Consider the following 24,826-nt stretch of genomic DNA (forward strand, 5'->3'; position numbering starts at 1 on the left):
AAGTATGAGTGTACGCGAAAGCATGTATCAAATAGCCATATATGAACCTGAGAAACATATAGAAAACTGTCAACGAAAAACATTGGTGAAATCATAGGTGTTTGTAATAAACGTTGTTTTTGAACCATAAGATTTAGTATTTCCATAACGTTCATTATCAAAATCATTTGCATTCCAAAAGTATTGTCCGCGATCACCCAATTATCAAGACTTAACGTATCCTTCCATAGAACCCCATCACAATAGTGTTAGAACATACATTGTTTCTCAAAAATATATTTCATCCGTAGACGGTAGCGAACCGTTCGAAATGAGGGTTTGTCAAACCCGTATAGCCACACAATATAAGTTCTCGCTTACACCCTGTAAGTATAACTAATGATAATCGAATTGAGAATTTTTGTTCTAACTCGCTGTGGAATGTTTGTTTCATCGTACTTGTGTTCAAAGTATAAAAGTAAGTAGTACAAAATGTAACAAAGTGTATGTTTCTCAGCCCACAATTTAAAAGTATAAAAGTTGTTGAAAAGGTGGGACTATGATCTCACCTCGAGTGCACGAGTATAAATGTACTTCACAAAGTAAACGTGTGCATGAAAGTTGTTTAGCCTCGACCTAAACAAGTAAGTTGTATCAATTAACCGGTTACGACACAAGGTCAGTCGAAATGTGTTCAATTAGTCCTATGGCTCGTTACGACTCGATTATAATAGCATGTTAAACAAATTGTCATGTTTCATACAAGGTACAAGTATAAAAGCATGTTAGAATGATTGCATAAGTATTTGATTAAGTTTGGAAAAAAGTCAACTTTGGTCAAATCAAAGTCAACGAAAAAGTCAACACGTTCGGGTCGGGTCCCGAACTATTTTTCTGAGGTTTTTATTCATATATAAGCATGTTAGAACAAGTTACATGTGAATCGGAGGTGCGTAGCATAGCAAACATTTTTCGAATTTTGACAATGTTACCCAAACGAGATGAAATTGGTACCAAAATGTAGAGGATGAAGAGAGGATCACGAATATGTAATTTGTTTTTATGTTGGCCTCCTAGATCGAATTTAGATGATGAATGATTGAATTGGGTGTTTGTGTGTGTTCTTGAGATGGAGAGAAAAAGAGAAGTAAGAAAAAGAAAAAGGAGGGTGAATGAGTGGTGGTGGTGAAGTGGTTGACTAGTTGACCTAGTCACCACTTTGCCCACTTGGCAACCTTGGTCCCTCAAGTTTCAAAGCAGGTGCGAGAATTAACCAAACGAATATTTTAAAAATGCTCGAGTAAATGAGTGATGTTATAATTAATTAACGGGAATATTATGAACGTTAGTCAACGAAAGGTACGAATTTAGATAACGGAAGATATTATCTATAAAAAAAGACAGTGTTAAAATAAATTTAATGGAAAAATACGGGATGTTACACAATCGAATTAGGAAAGCACGATATTGAATTCCAAGCAAGCCACTTAATCAAAGGGCAGGTACTAGCAGATTTCTTGGGCGAAACAGACATACATGATGAGGAAGAAATTGCTAATACGACCCAAGTCACCGTGCCAACGGTAAAGAAGGAAGAATGGAAACTGTACACTGACGAAGCATCGAGTTCAGACGGAGCAGAAGCAGGGATAATGTTAGTCAACCCCGAAGGACAAGAGTCTACACACGCTCTATGTGACGGCCCGGGAATTTCCGACCAAATTTAAACTTAAATCTTTATATGATTTCGATACGATAAGCAAGGTATATAATGTTGAGTTTAGAAAACTTTGGAAACGATGTTCATATATTCAATTGACCTTCGACTGCTACTGACGATTCACGAACAATTAATTATAAATAGATATGTGTGTATGTATATATAAATAATAATTCAAAATATAATTTGACGTGTTATATGTTGTTGTTATTAAAAAATTAATAAAACAAAAATAGGATATTATAATAATTTTTATTTAAAATATATCTCTATATAAATAAAGTATATTAGAAATAAATATTAAAAATAAAGTATAAATAAAGTATATTAAAAATAAATATTAAATGATTGTAATACTCATTTGATGTCTCGATTGATATTAAGTAAGCTAAATTCAAACTTATATGATTTTAAAATAAACGTTGATTCGAAAATGAGTTCTATAAATTTTAAGCTTACTAAAAATGTATTTAGAACATAATTATTAAATTTTAACACTTTTTATATTTTACCCATAAATGAGAGGGACAGTTGATGTAATTTTTATTTAATAATTTAATGATCGAATTTTATACCATAATGACCAAAATAAATAAATATAGTTAATTTAAAAATATGGGATTTTTATGAGAACTTTTATCCGCCACTAATTTACAACGGAACATGATATAATACCCATATAAACTGTCGGTAGATTAGGACAAAGGAAAGGCTACTAAACTTTCATCCACTTATATGATTCTTTCTCAACTTTATAGATTATTAAGTAATTATACTGTGTTTGTTTTAATATATACCCAGTTTATACGACTTTATTAGTAATAAGATAATTTGGTTACTGTGTGAGTTGATTCTTATTTCCTCTGCACCACTACATTTTATATACATATATATTGTAGTGACCCAAACTTTTCCATGTTTATATATATTAATTGAGATTGATATTTACATGATTAAATGTTTCCAACATATTAAGCAATCAAACTTGTTAAGACTTGATTAATTGAAATAGGTTTCATATAGACAATTGACTACCCAAGTTGACCGGTGATTCACGAACGAACGTTAAAACTTGTAAAAACTATATGATGACATATATATGGTTATATATATAGTTAACATGATATTATGATAAGTAAACATATCATTAAGTATATTAACAATGAACTACATATGTAAAAACAAGACTACTAACTTAATGATTTTGAAACGAGACATATATGTAACGATTATCTTTGTAACGACATTTAATGTATATATATCATATTAAGAGATATTTGTACATCATAATATCATGATAATATAATAATTTAAAATCTCTTTTGATATTATAAACATTGGGTTAACAACATTTAACAAGATCGTTAACCTAAAGGTTTCAAAACAACATTTACATGTAACGACTAACGATGACTTAACGACTCAGTTAAAATGTATATACATGTAGTGTTTTAATATGTATTCATACACTTTTGAAAGACTTCAAGACACTTATCAAAATACTTCTACTTAACAAAAATGCTTACAATTACATCCTCGTTCAGTTTCATCAACAATTCTACTCGTATGCACCCGTATTCGTACTCGTACAATACACAGCTTTTAGATGTATGTAATATTGGTATATACACTCCAATGATCAGCTCTTAGCAGCCCTTTTGAGTCACCTAACACATGTGGGAACCATCATTTGGCAACTAGCATGAAATATCTCATAAAATTACAAAAATATGAGTAATCATTCATGACTTATTTACATGAAAACAAAATTACATATCCTTTATATCTAATCCATACACCAACGACCAAAAACACCTACAAACACTTTCATTCTTCAATTTTCTTCATCTAATTGATCTCTCTCAAGTTCTATCTTCAAGTTCTAAGTGTTCTTCATAAATTCCAAAAGTTCTAGTTTCATAAAATCAAGAATACTTTCAAGTTTGCTAGCTCACTTCCAATCTTGTAAGGTGATCATCCAACCTCAAGAAATCTTTGTTTCTTACAGTAGGTTATCATTCTAATACAAGGTAATAATCATATTCAAACTTTGGTTCAATTTCTATAACTATAACAATCTTATTTCAAGTGATGATCTTACTTGAACTTGTTTTCGTGTCATGATTCTGCTTCAAGAACTTCGAGCCATCCAAGGATCCGTTGAAGCTAGATCCATTTTTCTCTTTTCCAGTAGGTTTATCCAAGGAACTTAAGGTAGTAATGATGTTCATAACATCATTTGATTCATACATATAAAGCTATCTTATTCGAAGGTTTAAACTTGTAATCACTAGAACATAGTTTAGTTAATTCTAAACTTGTTCGCAAACAAAAGTTAATCCTTCTAACTTGACTTTTATAATCAACTAAACACATTTTCTATATCTATATGATATGCTAACTTAATGATTTAAAACCTGAAAACACGAAAAACACCGTAAAACCGGATTTACGCCGTCGTAGTAACACCGCGGGCTGTTTTGGGTTAGTTAATTAAAAACTATGATAAACTTTGATTTAAAAGTTGTTATTCTGAGAAAATGATTTTTATTATGAACATGAAACTATATCCAAAAATTATGGTTAAACTCAAAGTGGAAGTATGTTTTCTAAAATGGTCATCTAGACGTCGTTCTTTCGACTGAAATGACTACCTTTACAAAAACGACTTGTAACTTATTTCTCCGACTATAAACCTATACTTTTCTGTTTAGATTCATAAAATAGAGTTCAATATGAAACCATAGCAATTTGATTCACTCAAAACGGATTTAAAATGAAGAAGTTATGGGTAAAACAAGATTGGATAATTTTTCTCATTTTAGCTACGTGAAAATTGGTAACAAATCTATTCCAACCATAACTTAATCAACTTGTATTGTATATTATGTAATCTTGAGATACCATAGACACGTATACAATGTTTCGACCTATCATGTCGACACATCTATATATATTTCGGAACAACCATAGACACTCTATATGTGAATGTTGGAGTTAGCTATACAGGGTTGAGGTTGATTCCAAAATATATATAGTTTGAGTTGTGATCAATACTGAGATACGTATACACTGGGTCGTGGATTGATTCAAGATAATATTTATCGATTTATTTCTGTACATCTAACTGTGGACAACTAATTGTAGGTTACTAACGAGGACAGCTGACTTAATAAACTTAAAACATCAAAATATATTAAAAGTGTTGTGAATATATTTTAAACATACTTTGATATATATGTATATATTGTTATAGGTTCGTGAATCAACCGGTGGTCAAGTCTTACTTCCCGACGAAGTAAAAATCTGTGAAAGTGAGTTATAGTCCCACTTTTAAAATCTAATATTTTTGGGATGAGAATACATGCAGGTTTTATAAATGATTTACAAAATAGACACAAGTACGTGAAACTACATTCTATGGTTGAATTATCAAAATCGAATATGCCCCTTTTTATTAAGTCTGGTAATCTAAGAATTAGGGAACAGACACCCTAATTGACGCGAATCCTAAAGATAGATCTATTGGGCCTAACAAACCCCATCCAAAGAACCGGATGCTTTAGTACTTCGAAATTTATATCATATCCGAAGGGTGTCCCGGAATGATGGGGATATTCTTATATATGCATCTTGTTAATGTCGGTTACCAGGTGTTCACCATATGAATGATTTTTATCTCTATGTATGGGATGTGTATTGAAATATGAAATCTTGTGGTCTATTATTATGATTTGATATATATATATATATATATAGGTTAAACCTATAACTCACCAACATTTTTGTTGACGTTTTAAGCATGTTTATTCTCAGGTGATTATTAAGAGCTTCCACTGTCGCATACTTAAATAAGGACGAGATTTGGAGTCCATGCTTGTATGATATTGTGTAAAAACTGCATTCAAGAAACTTATTTTGTTGTAACATATTTGTATTGTAAACCATTATGTAATGGTCGTGTGTAAACAGGATATTTTAGATTATCATTATTTGATAATCTACGTAAAGCTTTTTAAACCTTTATTGATGAAATAAAGGTTATGGTTTGTTTTAAAATGAATGCAGTCTTTGAAAAACATCTCATATAGAGGTCAAAACCTCGCAACGAAATCAATTAATATGGAACGTTTTTAATCAATAAGAACGGGACATTTCATATATCACATATATGAATGCATATATATTAACCTCCTTTCACCTTCATCACTCTCAACCTTCTACCATTGAACGATCGGCAACTGTGACGATCGCTCCAAATCCATATGGACGAACACGTCATTCATTGATTTCATTGCGAGGTATTTGACCTCTATATGATACGTTTTGTAAACATTGCATTCTTTTGAAAAGGCACACCATAAATGAATATTTAAATCAAATATTTTCGACATCTGATGATTTCTACATATAGACAATCACCGTATATAATAGTTTACAATAGTACTTCCGTTGACAATGCAGTCAAAATAAGGTACATGATGATGAATTGGTGAATGCAACGTTTTCTTGAAAAATATGCCATATAAGACTCCATGCACATAGCTTGTCTATCATATAAGCAAACAACGGAAGACTTCTAGGGAACCTGAGAATAAACATGCTAACAAGTGTCAACACAAAGGTTGGTGAGTTCATAGTTTGTATGTTTCGCATAATCTGTATATAAAGATGGATCACAAGATTTCAGTTGTTTCATCCAGAAACGTTTATCAAAATATTCTACGAAATTGAGCACCCTGGTAACTAAACTTAACGTATATATATTTTATACCCTTTGTATAATCATCTTAATAATACATGCAAACCAACGTGTACGCTTCTCAAATAGCATACGTCCATTAAAAGGCTAGCGCTCTAGCTCGGACGGGGATATCAAGCCCTATGGATCCATATACTACTACTCGCACCCACCAGTTCTTATAACTGGCAGTTACTAGTTACCAAAGCTAAGGGATTTTTGGTTCAAACTTAGTGTAGAATTTAGTATGTACTTGTATCCATTGCGTTTAAAATAAAGTGCATGTATTCTCAGCCCAAAAATATAGATTGCAAAAGCAATTAAAAAGGGATCAATGAAACTCACCTTAGCAGCATATAAAGTGTTGGTGATTTTAGTGTTATCAACAATCATTTTAGTTAATTGGGATTTACTAGAAAGCAAAGGCTTATCGAATTAAGCTTAATGACGAGTTTGGAGAGTGCGGAGTGCACGCTCGTTCGTGTTAATTCAATAAGGTCTTGGAAATTACATCTTTTGATGAAAGGTAACCATGAATGGTTACATCATTTCATGAAGAGTGATGTCATTTCCTAAATGATGTGAACGAAAGGTTGCGTATTTTCGTTGAAGGGTTACATCCTTTGGTTGAAAGGTTGCGTACTTTCACTCTCACCTTTTCGCTTCCTATAAATATAGGAATATGTTTTTGCTTTCATTTTAACAAACAGAAAACACACATACTATCTAACAATTTGATCAGTGATTTCATTGCCAAAAACACTGATTGCGTTCTTGTCTTATCCTTGTAAAGATTTCGTGCAACCGAGGTAATCGTAGGGTCGAAATACTTTATAGAGAAAGTGAACACACGATTCAAGAACGAATCTGGCAGTCAATTCATACCCAATTTCTAACAAATCTATAAAGTATATTCGTTCATAATCATGGATTGCATGGGATCGGTGAAGAAAAGCCTTTGAGGATTATTTGGATTTTCTGTCAAAAGTGTGAAGGACTCCAGTGAGATAAGTATGTGGATTCTTTAAACTTCTTTGATTGAAGATGAAGATTCATATAGTGGAACGTACAACGTATGAGTACGCATTTTCAATTTATCTTGTTTCAATTTTATGCCCTGATCATTGATATGAATAAGAATGACACATGAAAATAGTTAAATCTATGGCCTAATTGGTGATTGCCATGATTCACATAAATATCACTTTGCATGTATGATACGGAGTATTAATTAAATGGTGTCTAACACCATGAATTCAACCAATGTCATATGATGCATGAATGTTATACACATATCATATGCTTGATGTCGGTTACGTATACTTGGACTAAATTTCATATACTTTCAAAAGTAGTATGTATTTGAAGATTATGAATGGTATTCATAATTTTTACAGTCTACATAACAATAATAAACGGTTGTTCATGCCGGTTGTTTTTCTTATTTGGTTTCTTTACCGGGATTAATGGGTGAAACGGAATTCAAATAAGGATGATGGTGTTAAGGATATTTTTGTATAATCCATGAATTGATTGGGTTTGAAGATAAACTGTAAATCCCTTTCTTGAACTAATGATCGTGTGCAAGGCACATGGAAACACCTAATGAAATTAGGCGTCTGAGTTGATCGGGTAATCGTCAACGTGAATACAATTTAAAGGGTAACTTGATGGGATCTGGTGAGTTGTTAATTAACCGTTGATTACATTGGTAACGGTTAAATTGTTAAACTCTCAACACCAATTGTTACTTTGAAATCTTAAGTTTGTTTTGTTTTCATGAAAATGGTTTATGAGTATAGCCTGATTTAATCTGTTAGTAACTCATGAATTGTCTAATAATATTACATGGGCTAAGTTATTGTTAGTATGTAAATCATACTAACTGATGATAATTGATGACATGTAATTGCATTAGGCAAGGTTTGGTCGGTTAACTATATTCAAATGGTTGTCGAGTATGGTAACGGTTCACATGGGTGGCAAATTATATTATCAAATTATATTATTGATATATGATATATGGTATTATCTATCTATATATTGCAATATTTGAATATATGAATTGTTTCATCAATTAACCGTAATGATTAATTAATTGTTATGGTAATGCATGTGCAAAGCCATGAGTTCTGCTTTTATGTTATGTTGTAAAATATAATTATGGTTTATGATTATAATTATAAGATGACTATAAAGTCCTTTTTATTGGTGAGGTATATCTACAAACTACTTGATGGTGTATCAAGATAGTTGAAACAAATATGTTTAATATGAAATTGAAATTAGATGTTGTTTAATTGTCTCCAAATACCGGTATGGTATTGAATGTTTTTAATGCTTTGAAAATTGTTGGTATAATGTATGTGACTACATCTAGTGACCAGTATAGCATATGTGTTAGAAAGATTAAGCATTGTCTAATGTAATATATTGTGATGTGGTTTAAGTATTTTAATACTTATAGAATCCACCCATGGATTATGGTTTAATTCACAATATGGCATATTGAAATTGTATTGAGTTTACTATTGATCAAGAGGATTGTACATCAACAAGTTGTTGGATGTTACACTTGGCGTAGATGATGTATCTTGGATCAAAATATGGATGTTGAGATTATTGACATTATAAACTAATTGTCATTACTTCTTGGTTCTAGAAGTGGATTGACTAAGGTATGTTTATAATTATAATCTAACTATCTAGTGTAATAGTAATAATTGTGTGCATAAGGATAATGGGGACTCATTATCAAGGGTGTACAAATTATAGGTTTACATTGGTGAGTTCGTGAAAAGTGGACATACACATTGACTGATCAATCAATAAATTTTAAGTACGTACGGGTTTCTTATGGTCATATAAGAATTTAGTAAGTCCTTGGATATAAGGATTACAAAGGAAGAATTGATTGAAGTCGAAAGAGATAGTAATGTCCATTTAGATCTTTAATTATGATATATCAGTTAGCTAAGGCATATAGTCAAATGTACAAGGGAAAATCTAGATACTTATGCCTTAGACATACTTTGTTTCGTGAGTTGATCACGAATGGAGTGATATATGTGGATTTTGTTGGGTCACAACAAAGTTTGACTAAATCACTTGACAAAAGCATTAGTCGAAAGCGCGCAAAAGTTGGCTAATGATATGGGATTGAAGTCCACTCAGATCTTTCAAAGTGAGACGCCCAATTCCCTTCTAGTACAACGCTAGGAGCTGAATTCAATGAGGTAAGCTTACTTTCTGAAGATTGAAACACATAAATATACTGATCCCAAAGTATGTGTTTAGACCCGTAAGTGGAGTTAGGTTGAAGTTTAACTTCTTAATAGTTCTTTTGAAAAATTGCATATGCGGGTGCAAGACTAAAAGAGCTACCTATGTGAACATGAAGTTTTGCCGCTTCAATGGAGCTTTGTACTTAGCTGCCAATATGTTCACTGAAGGATTGGGACACATGGCTTATAATAGTGTCAAGATTGTCTTAGAGATATGTAAGAAACTGATGTGTATAATATTTTATAGTCTTCATATGAGTGGAAGGGTTCAATTTCTGAAACACCCTGATACTCGAATTCTCGTAAATATTATACTAAGTGAAAATTCAATTTCTAAAACATTTTCATTTATGCATTAGTTTGTTCTGTTTGTTTAGTTATTTTAGTAAATCAAGGATTACACTAAAATGGGGGGGATTTGTTGGTGATTTTAGTGTTATCAATAATCATTTTAGTTAATTGGGATTTACTAGAATGCAAAGGCTTATCGAATTAAGCTTAATGACGAGTTTGGAGAGTGCGGAGTGCACGCTCGTTCGAGTTAATTCAATAAGGTCTTGGAAATTACATCTTTTGATGAAAGTTAACCATGAATGGTTACATCATTTCATGAAGAGTGATGTCATTTCCTAAATGATGTGAACGAAAGGTTGCGTATTTTCGTTGAAGGGTTACATCCTTTGGTTGAAAGGTTGCGTACTTTCACTCGCACCTTTTCTCTTCCTATAAATATAGGAATATGTTTTTGCTTTCATTTTAACAAACAGAAAACACACATACTATCTAACAATTTGATCAGTGATTTCATTGCCAAAAACACTGATTGCGTTCTTGTCTTATCCCTGTAAAGATTTCGTGCAACCGAGGCAATCGTAGGGTCGAAATACTTTATAGAGAAAGTGAACACACGATTCAAGAACGAATCCGGCAGTCAATTCATACCCAATTTCTAACATAAAGTCGTTCACCAAAATGTGATCGAAACTCGGATTACCAAATAATCGTAGATCTCAACCTAGAGAACATATGTTGGTCAATAAATATCTATCAAGCTAGGTTAGGTCATAGTATATCACAATCCTAATGCTCGAGATCGACATATGATAGTTATCCAAAGTCATTTCAAAAAGTCAATTTTGACAATAGTTCAACAAAAACGAGACGTGCCTTATATAAGGATTCATTTACTCGGTTGGTAATATTTAAAAGTTCACTTTATCAGTCTTTTAAACAAGTTGTTTAAATCTTAATTGCAGATTCAAAAGCAATTTCAATTAATGTCAATCATAATTCAGTTGATCATATCTTTTAATCCGTTCATCGAAACTATTCGATATCTAAATGAAAAGTTATTGATTTTTCGCCAGCTTTCCAAAAACATGTATATCATATACCTTTTATCAGTAATATATGTATTTAATTAGTGATTCGTTATAAACTGTTTAACGACGAAATTTAGCATACAAGCATATATAAATATATATACTCGAGCACTAGACATGGATACATAATTAATATATAAAAGATAAAATATGAGTGCTTACGTATCAGTATTGAGATTCAATATTGTAGGAAAGTATGTAGACGTAACGGAGATGATAAACACTAGGTTTGATTCATAAATATACCCCCGAACATTACCCATAACCTCCTTGGCAATAACCCATAATTTCCTTAGCTCTATCCCGCTCGTAAAACTCATTTTTAAAATGACACACTCATGACTTCGTCGTAGTATTTTATGTATAATAATACTACTAATAATAAGATTAATAATAATAATAATTAATCTTAATAATAATAATAATAATAATAATAATGATAATAATAATAATAATAATAATAATAATAATAATAATAATAATAATAATAATATAAATGTAAGATGTATCGTGTATGTGTATGTGTGTTCTTCAAACTGCCAAAATGATCGAGCTTTTATAATGTGGCCTGAAAATCCCTGCCATGCGATCGCATGGATGTTGTGAGGGGGCTCCATGCAATCGCATGGACCCCTTTTCCAGCTCACGTATGATTTTGTAATTTAGCTTGTCGACGTAATTAAATATTAATATATATAATATATATTTAATTTATATAATTAATTATATATTATATTAAATTTACGTGCATAGTTGACTTGTAATTTTTGTTTCGATAAGTCGTACGTCGTCACTCGACTTATGTCCCGGTTCCGGTTTTTCGAATGTCCCTTCGTACGCTGAGAAAACTTGTACATTACATTTTGGGACAATTACCTTAGTCAAAATATAGCCTTAAATTATCCCTAAATTATATCACTCAAAATATAACTTATACATTTGAGTGTTTTAGTCATTTACTTCTATAAATCATCGTCTCGCTATTTGTTAAAATACATTTTAAAATAGTGTTTACTGTAGCAATTCACTGTAGCAAAGTCAATTTCACTGTAGCAAATAGTGATTTTTGAAAACACTGTAGCATTTTGGGTACTGTAGCAATTTGAAAATACTGTAGCAAATTAGTGTTTTACTGGTTCATCTTAAACGCATTAGTTAACTTATATGAATATCAATCGAATCAATAAACGAATGTTACCGTCATTTACTAAATAACTTGAAATTATATATATGTATATATCTTTTTAATATACATAAATCAGTTGTTAAATACACATTGGAAGTTATTTATAAATAAATTTTAATAATAAATATTTCAACTTATCATATATATATTCAAATAGATATTTAAACCAATAAGTTTAATGTACGGTATCAAACAATTAATACATTGTTACCTTTTCAAGTTATAGTATATATGTATCTATTTACATATAATTGTTTGCGAATCGTCGAAAATAATCGAAGGGTATTTAAATATATAAAAGTAGTTCAAAAATTTTGAGATTCAGGTTTACAGACTTTGCTTATCGTGTCGGAAATGTTAATCATACAAAGATTAAGTTTAAATTTGGTCAGAAATTTCCGGGTCATCAAAGCAACCATCTCCACCACCTCACCGTCGCCCAACCATCATGAACACCATTCCCGCTACTCCTTTATGTTTTCCGTTTTGATGCTAACCGTCACCAAAACACCACCTGCGCTTTCTTTTCTTGTTTCTTCTTGACGAATTCAACCATCCCCAGGTTGATTCTTTGTTTCGTTCGAAATGGAGATTGAACGTGTTGTGAATCATAGCATGGCGATAATATACGCTACACAAGCTCTACTTACGCTCCTACTGTCTGCTTTACTGTGTCAGCAGGTTCGTTACTAAATCTATTAATGGATATTTCTGTTGCTAATAGTAACTTAGTTTAAAAGTGGGTTTGGATTTTGTTTCATGTTTGTGTACTGACTTGATGTCAGTGAATACCTTGTTTTGTTACTTTGGAAAAATAAAATAATTTTGTAGTTAACATATACAATTAAAAAGTTTATGAGTGATATAGAGTATTATTTGTAAGAATTAATGAGTTCATTGTTTTTATTTTATTTTTCTATACTAAATTTCATTGGAGTAATTTTTTTTATAATAATAATAAGTATATATTAAAAAAAAATCAAAATAAAAACCTGACCGGAAACTTATACTATTATACTTGTAATTGTCATACTTTCTAAAATTATAGTAGTACGAAAATAGATTAAATGCTTTTGCTAATGATAACGATGATATAATTATTTTAATGCTGCGATGATGATGAATACTACAACTGATTAGGAATATCTTCATGTTGCAGTTGAGGTTATAGGGCTTTTAACAATTAAAGTGGACATAGTAGGGTAATAGCCAATTAAATTAATAATGGTAGAATGATAAACTTTTAGTGGGGTCTGAATATAAAAAAAAAAGAATCCTAAGTTGAATACGTTGTGGTGTAAAGAGATAGAATTTGGTACCATAAGTGCGCCGTAAGTATTGAATTAATTTAGGCCGGGCTCTTGTGAATCCATAGAAGGGTAGTTGGGTATTGGGCTAGACACAAGCCAAACCCACTTGATTAATAATATTTTGGTTAGGCTTGTTTTATTAAATTCTAAACTTGGGCTTAAAGATTATGTACAAAAGCAATAACGATATGCTGATCGAAAATTAAACTGAAATTTTTGACATATTAACGACCTGGTCTGGGGAAATAGGATTCATGGTTGGAATCCTATCGAAAAGTTACTCAAGTTAGACTCTGGATTCACTTGTTTTCGGTTTTTTTTGGATTTTATATGATTTTTCTAAGTTTGGTTTATGTGCTGAACGAAATCTGGGCGAGTTACGTCCACATTTTTGGTTGCTGCGATTAATCAACTTATTTTTAAGACTTCATTTTTGGTCAGAAAATACTAGACTTATATACGGAGAGTTGGGCACCGGTCTCATGTCAAACGGAGTTACGATGATTTTTATAAAAATTCCAAAAGTTACAGTAGTGAATGTTATGTTCAAAAAAGTCAAAAACTAATTTGTATTTTGATTTCTAACGTTGATTGAGTTTAGCCATTGTTCTAAAATACGTTTTTGGTCAGAGTAGATTGATTTTTTTTAATTGACTTTGTTGACCATATGGTCTAACCTTTAAAACAAATGCTTATGTGTTTTATATTATATAAATATAAAATATTTTTAATTAAAAAAAAGAGAAATCAAGCTTGTAAAATGAAATAGTATTGGACTGTTATTCTTAAAATGATGTTAACTAAACTATATATAAAATGTATCAATTAATACATAAATATATATTGTTATCATATATAAACCCTAATATAGATTTTTTTTATTTAACATATTATAAAGAATGATAAATATTAGTTATATAAAATATATAAATTAAATATATTAAATTGATCTAAATAACATATAACATAACAAGCATATTATTAATAATAATATATATAAAACTTGCTCGATAACAATTACATGTTTTAATAAATATACTTGACATAGGTTCGTGAATCCGAGGCCAATCCTGCATTGTTCAGTTCCGTCGTATGAATATTTTTACTTCAAAATATTGTATCGTGAGTTTATTCATTCCCTTTTTCTCATTACATTTTTGGGCTGAGAATACATGCACTATTTTATTAACTATTTTACAATATTTATATGCGTGAGTTTCATTTGCCTTTTTACCCTTTATATTTTTGGGCTGAGAATACATGCGCAATTTTTATAAATGCTTTACGAAATAGACACAAGTGATCGAAACTACATTCTATGGTTGAATTATCAAAATCGAATATGCCCTTTTTTATTACGTCTGGTAATCTAAGAATTAGGGAACAGTCACCCTAATTGACGCGAATCCTAAAGATAGATCTATCGGGCCCAACAAGCCCCATCCAAAGTACCGGATGCTTTAGTACTTCGAAATTTATATCATGTCCGAAGGAGGATCCCGGAATGATGGGGATATTCATATATGCATCTTGTTAAGGTCGGTTACCAGGTGTTCAATCCATATGAATGATTTTTATCTCTATGTATGGGATGTGTATTGAAATATGAAATCTTGTGGTCTATTAAAATGATGGAAATGATTATTTAAGTTAAACTAATGAACTCACCAACTTTTTGGTTGACACTTTAAAGCATGTTTATTCTCAGGTACGAAAGAAATCTTCTGCTGTGCATTTGCTCATTTTAGGGATATTACCTGGAGTCATTCATGACATATTTCAAAAAACGTTGCATTCGAGTCGTTGAGTTCATCAAGATTATTATTAAGTCGTTGATAGTTTGATATATTTTGAAATGTGATGCATGCCTGTCAACTTTTGATGCTTGTCTTTTAAAAACGAATGCAATGTTTGTAAAATGTATCATATAGAGGTCAAGTACCTCGCGATGTAATCAACTATTGTGAATCGTTTATAATTGATATTGACTTCGTTCAGATGGATTAGGACGGGTCATGAAAGTTGGTATCAGAGCGGTGGTCTTAGCGAACCAGGTCTGGCATTAGTGTGTCTAACTGATAGCTGTTTAGTTGCATTAGTGAGCCTGGACTTCGACTGTGTCTGCATGTCAAAATTTTTGCTTATCATTTCGTGTCAAAAATTACCTGCTTATCATTCTTAGAGAATCACTTTCTTATCATCCTTAAAGTCTAGACACGTCTTACTGCCTCTATTGCATAGACAGTGTATAGATAAATTCATATCTTAGTGTATCTGTTAGTGTTACCTTTGCCTGACAGTTTTCGTAGATTCCTCTGTAACTTATGGGATTTTAGTATTATATATGCATATGTAAATTATGTATTGCAGGGTACTAATCTACATCCTATAATCTATTTCTTATCGAAAATCCTTCATCTGATCGTACGAGATGAATCCCTCAACAAGTTCGAGTCCCTCAGATTTCGATAGCTATTCCGATAGTTATTACGACAGCTATTTCGACATGGATATTTACCTAAGCTCCGAAAGCAGTGTCACCAGAATAAATCAATCAATCAGCTGAAACATCATTTTCACTCTCATCTCCTGAATAGCTCGTAACGATTACGAAATATCCACAATTCTAAACCTTATTCATCCGCTCGTTCCGACCGACAATCATTCTGGAGTAATAAGTCAACGAACTTCGCGCTCGAATAATCAATTTGGAGAATATGGTACAAAATGTACCAGCTTCAGCAACATCACCGGCATCAACAGAATCATCAGTAATAACACCAGTACCATCAACAATCCATGCCTCGACATCTCATTCTTACCTCGAATATAATTATTGATCTACGAATCGTTCTACATCATTTATCTTCGTTTGACATGGCGATTATGTAATCTCTAATGTTTTAGAGATTATATGTTCTTGTTCTAATGATAAATCAAATGAGTTTAATATCATATTGACTCATTAAATCCATGGTTACATCTGAAGAAAATATATATGTATATATGTTTTCATAAAGATTGTAATTAAAAATTCTTTTGTACAAACTGTTAATGGTGAAAATATTTTAACGGGTAGGAAATTCCCGAGGAATATTTAAATTTCACATTAATAAGTTACACTGTATATTTTTCGAATCTGATTCAACAGTTATTCACTATCCTACTTACATCCACCGGTATCCGTATCCGTTCACCGAGGAATAACCATTTTCATTCAATTTTAAATTTGGATTTTGACCTATCAGAATCTAACAAGTGGCATAATGAAGAAAATATTTGATAAAATAAAATTTGTTAGAAACAGACTAATTAACTATGAGAAATTTTGTTAAGAATCCACGCTAACAAAATCCTAGCTAACTGTTCCTAGCTAACTGTTAATTCCGTATTACATTTTATTTTATCGCAATTTATTTATCGCAATTTAATTATTACAATTTATTTATCGCAGTTTATTTATCGCAATTTATATTCTCGCAATTTTATTTATCGTCATTTAATTTCTGTTATTTATTTTATGCACTTTAAATATCGGGACAAGTATACAACGTTTTGACATATCATATCGACCCATCTATATATATTATTTGGAATAACCATAGACACTCTATATGCAGTAATGCGGGAGTTAGCTATGCAGGGTTGAGGTTGATTCTATAATAATATATATACTTTGAGTTGTGATCGAGTCTGAGACGTATACGGGTCACGATACGTAATAATTAATTCGAATATTATATATTAAACTATATATGAATTATTGGACTGTTACTGTGGACTATCAACTGTGGACTACCAACACTGGACAATTAAAATGAATTAAAATATTGATTATAACATATGAAACTAAACAATTCTTCAAGTTTGCCACTTGATTTCATTTTAAACCCCATTCGTATCATCACGATTACAATCTGTGTTCAAACCTTTCATGATTCTTGAAAACACCTCAATCGATAGGATGAATTAACCGTACTTCATCTACGGAAGGAAAGATTTATGCATATAGTTATGCACCTGAGAAACTCTCGGCAACTGAGTAAAAGTTTAACACGTAGCCGCGTCAGATCCTTTGGCATTTATTAGCAAAAATAACTTTGCGATCCCTTTTTAAAGTAGCCAATTTTGTCACAGCTCCAGCATGTCAACTTCGACTTTTCATTCGAAGTAGCCTTACTATAATCCTGATATATACAATTACCCTTTTGATACTGGAGAATTCTTTTATATTCCACCATATTACCAGCAGACGTACCAGCAACCTCGTTGCTTTTTGGCTTAAATCTCTCTGACAAATCATTATATTTATTCATTGAAACCCTTTCATATACTCATCCGCATCTTGTAACGAGAACTGCCATAACAATTACCGGGAATCAGCAATCAGTACTTTGAAAACTCACAGCATATCTACATCAACAGTTATATGAATACATATAACATTTATCTCTTAGAATTATGATCTTCTATTCTGAAATTATGAAAAGCACCCAGTCTACAAATTAATACTTCAAATTCTGAAAGAGCTGAATACAGCAGCAAAAACTGTACACGACCTTAACAGTCGAAGGTATAAAGATAAAGAATAAATGTGTTGGCAAAGCTCAGAAAAGTTGGAACTGGAAAACGGATTGAGCAAACTATAAAGGAGACTGTGGACAAATCACAAGGACTATACCTGTACTTAATGAATTCAGGTGATTCTGTATCTGATGAACTCTTCAGCGAATATCTTGCTCTTTATTTATTCTAAATCCTTGCGAAAGGATTTTCTTCATGAACCTTCGATCTTAGAAATTCCAAATTATCGTCATAAATATCTTCGATATTTCTAAAGATATTTTCATAACTATCCTTATCCGAAATCAGTTATCTTTTCACATTATCTGTATTACACCATAAAGGAAACTGTTTAGTTTCTATATTCTTTAAACCTTCAAGTGTAAAATATGAATGTTATTGAAGTAGTAATGGGAACTGATGCATGAGTTAATATAATATAATGACACTTGATCAACATGATTATATTGCAGTAAGTCATGCTGAGTTTCTAATGGAACGTGATGATTCACAGATCATAACGTCATCATGTGCCATGTTAGATAACTCTTTCATTCTGCTTAACTTCTGAACATATCAAGAAAGTATATTCTTGATAGTTCTATTCTCAGCGATTCAGGTAATTTTACAAATCAAATCGTGCTACTACCTTTCCTTTCTACCTTGTATATTATGATAATTCGAAACTCCATACCTACGAATTCTGGACCATTACTTGCGAAAATAAAACAAAAGCATGAAGCTCTGAAATAGAAAGGGGGTATAAATTGCAGCAAATAAGATAGAGCATTAACTGTGAATGACAATGATTATAGAAGACGGAAGAAGGAGCTCCAAAATATAAGAGAAAATATAAAGCCCAATAACAACACGGAGGTTACAAACTGTGGATATTAATACGAATAGCAATATAAAAACACGGTATAATTAAGAATAGTATCACCCCAAGGTAATAGTAGAAGTAAACAGATTCTTCTGATGGAAGATTGAAAAGAATGATGACAGAAGTGATAATTAGAAAAATATCAAGGATTAGAACGGGATTAAGCATTTTCACAATCTTTTGGATGCATGAACTAAGAAATAAAGTATAGGAATAATGAGAATAATGGAACGGAAGAACTTAATTTATAATGAAAATATCAAACAGAGTAATCGAGGCAGATCACCGTATTTAATTATAGATATCTTAATTTTCTTATTCGCCAAAGAATCAATATCTTAATTTTCTTATTCGCCGAAGAATCAAATCTTTTAGATTTTGAAAATTTTCTTTATATCCCATGAATTTCGGAATTCAAAACCTGACTACGTCAAAGGCGAATCTTTATTTACTCATTTCTCTCTTTGGTGATAGCTTCAATCGTACTCTTCAAATAATCGAATTGCTTTATCCATATTACTCAATGATGATAAAACTCTAGTTATCAACTCATATTCGTCATGAAAACATTTTTATTGTTAGCCATGACCACCTCACTCAAATTTCGGGACGAAATTTCTTTAACGGGTAGGTACTGTGACGACCCGGGAATTTCCGACCAAATTTAAACTTAAATCTTTATATGATTTCGATACGATAAGCAAGGTATATAATGTTGAGTTTAGAAAACTTTGGAAACGATGTTCATATTTTCAATTGACCTTCGACTGCTACTGACGATTCACGAAAAATTAATTATAAATAGATATGTGTGTATGTATATATAAATAATAATTCGAAATATAATTTAAAGTGTTATATGTTGTTGTTATTAAAAAATTAATAAAACAAAAATAGGATATTATAAGAATTTTTATTTAAAATATATCTCTATATAAATAAAGTATATTAAAAATAAATATTAAATGATTGTAATACTCATTTGATGTCCCGATTGATATTAAGTAAGCAAAATTCAAACTTATATGATTTTAAAATAAACGTTGATTCGAAAATGAGTTCTATAGCTTACTAAAAATGTATTTAGAACCTAATTATTAAATTTTAACACTTTTTATATTTTACCCGTAAATGAGAGGGATAGTTGATGTAATTTTTATTTAATAATTTAATGATCGAATTTTATACCATAACGACCAAAATAAATAAATATAGTTAATTTAAAAATATGGGATTTTTATGAGAACTTTTATCCGCCACTAATTTACAACGGAACACGATATAATACCCATATAAACTGTCGGTAGATTAGGACAAAGGAAAGGCTACTAAACTTTCATCCACTTATATGATTCTTTCTCAACTTTATAGATTATTAAGTAATTATACTGTGTTTGTTTTAATATATACCCAATTTATACGACTTTATTAGTAATAAGATAATTTGGTTACTGTGTGAGTTGATTCTTATTTCCTCTGCACCACTACATTTTATATACATATACATATATATATATATATCACATATATGAATGCATATATATTAACCTCCTTTCACCTTCATCACTCTCAACCTTCTACCATTGAACGATCGGCAACCATCTCCACCACCTCACCGTCGCCCAACCAACATGAACACCATTCCCGCTACTCCTTTATGTTTTCCGTTTTGATGCTAACCGTCACCAAAACACCACCTGCGCTTTCTTTTCTTATTTCTTCTTGACGAATTCAACCATCCCCAGGTTGATTCTTTGTTTCGTTCGAAATGGAGATTGAACGCGTTGTGAATCATAGCATGGCGATAATATACGCTACACAAGCTCTACTTACGCTCCTACTGTCTGCTTTGCTGAGTCAGCAGGTTCGTTACTAAATCTATTAATGGATATTTCTGTTGCTAATAGTAACTTAGTTTAAAAGTGGGATTGGATTTTGTTTCATGTTTGTGTACTGACTTGATGTCAGTGAATACCTTGTTTTGTTACTTTGGAAAAATAAAATAATTTTGTAGTTAACATATACAATTGAAAAGTTTATGAGTGATATAGAGTATTATTTGTAAGAATTAATGAGTTCATTGTTTTTATTTTATTTTTCTATACTAAATTTCATTGGAGTAATTTTTTTTTAAAATAATAATAAGTATATATTAAAAAAAATCAAAATAAAAACCTGACCGAAAACATATACTATTATACTTGTAATTATCATACTTTCTAAAATTTTAGTAGTACGCAAATCATTAAGTTAGCATATCATATAGATATAGAACATGTGTTTAGTTGATTTTAAAAGTCAAGTTAAAAGGATTAACTTTTATTTGCGAACAAGTTTAAAATTAACTAAACTATGTTCTAGTGATTACAAGTTTAAACCTTCGAATAAGATAGCTTTATATGTATGAATCGAATGATGTTATGAACATCATTACTACCTCAAGTTCCTTGGATAAACCTACTGGAAATGAGAAAAATAGATCTAGCTTCAAAGGATCCTTGGATGGCTTGAAAGTTCTTGAAGCAGAATCATGACACGAAAACAATTTCAAGTAAGATTTCCACTCGAAATAAGATTGTTATAGTTATAGAAATTGAATTAAAGTTTGAATATGATTACTACCTTGTATTAGAAAGATAACCTACTTTAAGTAACAAAGGTTTCTTGATCTTGGATGATTACTTGGAATGGATTTAGAAAACTTGGAAGTAAACTTGCAATCTTGGAAGTATTCTTGATTTTATGAAACTAGAACTTTTGGAATTTATGAAGAACACTTAGAACTTGAAGATAGAACTTGAGAGAGATCAATTAGATGAAGAAAATTGAAGAATGAAAGTGTTTGTAGGTGTTTTTGGTCGTTGGTGTATGGATTAGATATAAAGGATATGTAATTTTGTTTTCATGTAAATAAGTCATGAATGATTACTCATATTTTTGTAATTTTATGAGATATTTCATGCTAGTTGCCAAATGATGGTTCCCACATATGTTAGGTGACTCACATGGGCTGCTAATAGCTGATCATTGGAGTGTATATACCAATAGTACATACATCTAAAAGCTGTGTATTGTACGAGTACGAATACGGGTGCATACGAGTAGAATTGTTGATGAAACTGGACGAGGATGTAATTGTAAGCATTTTTGTTAAGTAGAAGTATTTTTATAAGTGTCTTGAAGTCTTTCAAAAGTGTATGAATACATATTAAAACACTACATGTATATACATTTTAACTGAGTCGTTAAGTCATCGTTAGTCGTTACATGTAAATGTTGTTTTGAAACCTTTAGGTTAACGATCTTGTTGAATGTTGTTAACCCATTGTTTATTATAACAAATGAGATGTTAAATTATTATATTATCATGATATTATGATATATAATATATCTTAGTATGATATATATATACAGTTCAATGTCGTTACAACGATAATCGTTACATATATGTCTCGTTTCGAAATCATTAAGTTAGTAGTCTTATTTTTACATATGTATTTCATTGTTAATACACTTAATAATATATTTACTTATCATTTAACATAATTAACCAAGTGTATCAATATCTTAATATGATTCATATGTACCTAGTAAGACGTTGTTATAACGATAATCGTTATATATATCGTTTTCGAGTTTCTTAAATTAATAGTCTCATTTTTATGTATATAACTCATTGTTAAAATAGCTAATGAGATACATACTTATAATAAAATCATGTTAACTATATATATAACCATATATATGTCATCGTATAGTTTTTACAAGTTTTAACGTTCGTGAATCACCGGTCAACATGGGTGGTCAATTGTCTATATGAAACCTATTTCTATTAATCAAGTCTTAAGTAGTTTGATTGCTTAACATGTTGGAAACGCTTAATCATGTAAATAACAATTTCATTTAATATATATATATATATATATATATATATATATATATATATATATATATATATATATATATATATATATATATATATATATAAACATGGAAAAGTTCGGGTCACTACAGTACCTACCCGTTAAATAAATTTCGTCCCGAAATTTTAAGCAGTTGGAGGTGTTGACGTATCTTCTGGAAATAAATGCGGGTATTTCTTCTTCATCTGATCTTCACGCTCCCAGGTGAACTCGGTGAAATGTCCCTTTCTTATTGATTAAAAACGTTCCATATTAATTGATTTCTTTGCGAGGTTTTGACCTCTATATGAGACGTTTTTCAAAGACTGCATTCATTTTAAAACAAACCATAACCTTTATTTCATCAATAAAGGTTAAAAAAGCTTTACGTAGATTATCAAATAATGATAATCTAAAATATCCTGTTTACACACGACCATTACATAATGGTTTACAATACAAAAATGTTACATTAAAATAAGTTTCTTGAATGCAGTTTTTACACAATATCATACAAGCATGGACTCCAAATCTCGTCCTTATTTAAGTATGCGACAGCGGAAGCTCTTAATAATCACCTTAGAATAAACATGCTTAAAACGTCAACAAAAATGTTGGTGAGTTATAGGTTTAACCTATATATATCAAATCATAATAATAGACCACAAGATTTCATATTTCAATACACATCCCATACATAGAGATAAAAATCATTCATATGGTGAACACCTGGTAACCGACATTAACAAGATGCATATATAAGAATATCCCCATCATTCCGGGACACCCTTCGGATATGATATAAATTTCGAAGTACTAAAGCATCCAGTACTTTGGATGGGGTTTGTTAGGCCCAATAGATCTATCTTTAGGATTCGCGTCAATTAGGGTGTCTGTTCCCTAATTCTTAGATTACCAGACTTAATAAAAAGGGGCATATTCGATTTCGATAATTTAACCATAGAATGTAGTTTCACGTACTTGTGTCTACTTTGTAAATCATTTATAAAACCTGCATGTATTCTCATCCCAAAAATATTAGATTTTAAAAGTGGGACTATAACTCACTTTCACAGATTTTTACTTCGTCGGGAAGTAAGACTTGGCCACTGGTTGATTCACGAACCTATAATAATATATACATATATATCAAAGTATGTTCAAAATATATTTACAACACTTTTAATATATTTTGATGTTTTAAGTTTATTAAGTCAGATGTCCTCGTTAGTAACCTACAACTAGTTGTCCACAGTTAGATGTACAGAAATAAATCGATAAATATTATCTTGAATCAATCCACGACCCAGTGTATACGTATCTCAGTATTGATCACAACTCAAACTATATATATTTTGGAATCAACCTCAACCCTGTATAGCTAACTCCAACATTCACATATAGAGTGTCTATGGTTGTTCCGAAATATATATAGATGTGTCGATATGATAGGTCAAAACATTGTATACGTGTCTATGGTATCTCAAGATTACATAATATACAATACAAGTTGATTAAGTTATGGTTGGAATAGATTTGTTACCAATTTTCACGTAGCTAAAATGAGAAAAATTATCCAATCTTGTTTTACCCATAACTTCTTCATTTTAAATCCGTTTTGAGTGAATCAAATTGCTATGGTTTCATATTGAACTCTATTTTATGAATCTAAATAGAAAAAGTATAGGTTTATAGTCGGAAAAATAAGTTACAAGTCGTTTTTGTAAAGGTAGTCATTTCAGTCGAAAGAACGACGTCTAGATGACCATTTTAGAAAACATACTTCCACTTTGAGTTTAACCATAATTTTTGGATATAGTTTCATGTTCATAATAAAAATCATTTTCTCAGAATAACAACTTTTAAATCAAAGTTT

This window comes from Rutidosis leptorrhynchoides, chromosome 1, assembly GCF_046630445.1.
Source record: "Rutidosis leptorrhynchoides isolate AG116_Rl617_1_P2 chromosome 1, CSIRO_AGI_Rlap_v1, whole genome shotgun sequence".
In the NCBI taxonomy this organism is placed as follows: Eukaryota; Viridiplantae; Streptophyta; class Magnoliopsida; order Asterales; family Asteraceae; genus Rutidosis; species Rutidosis leptorrhynchoides.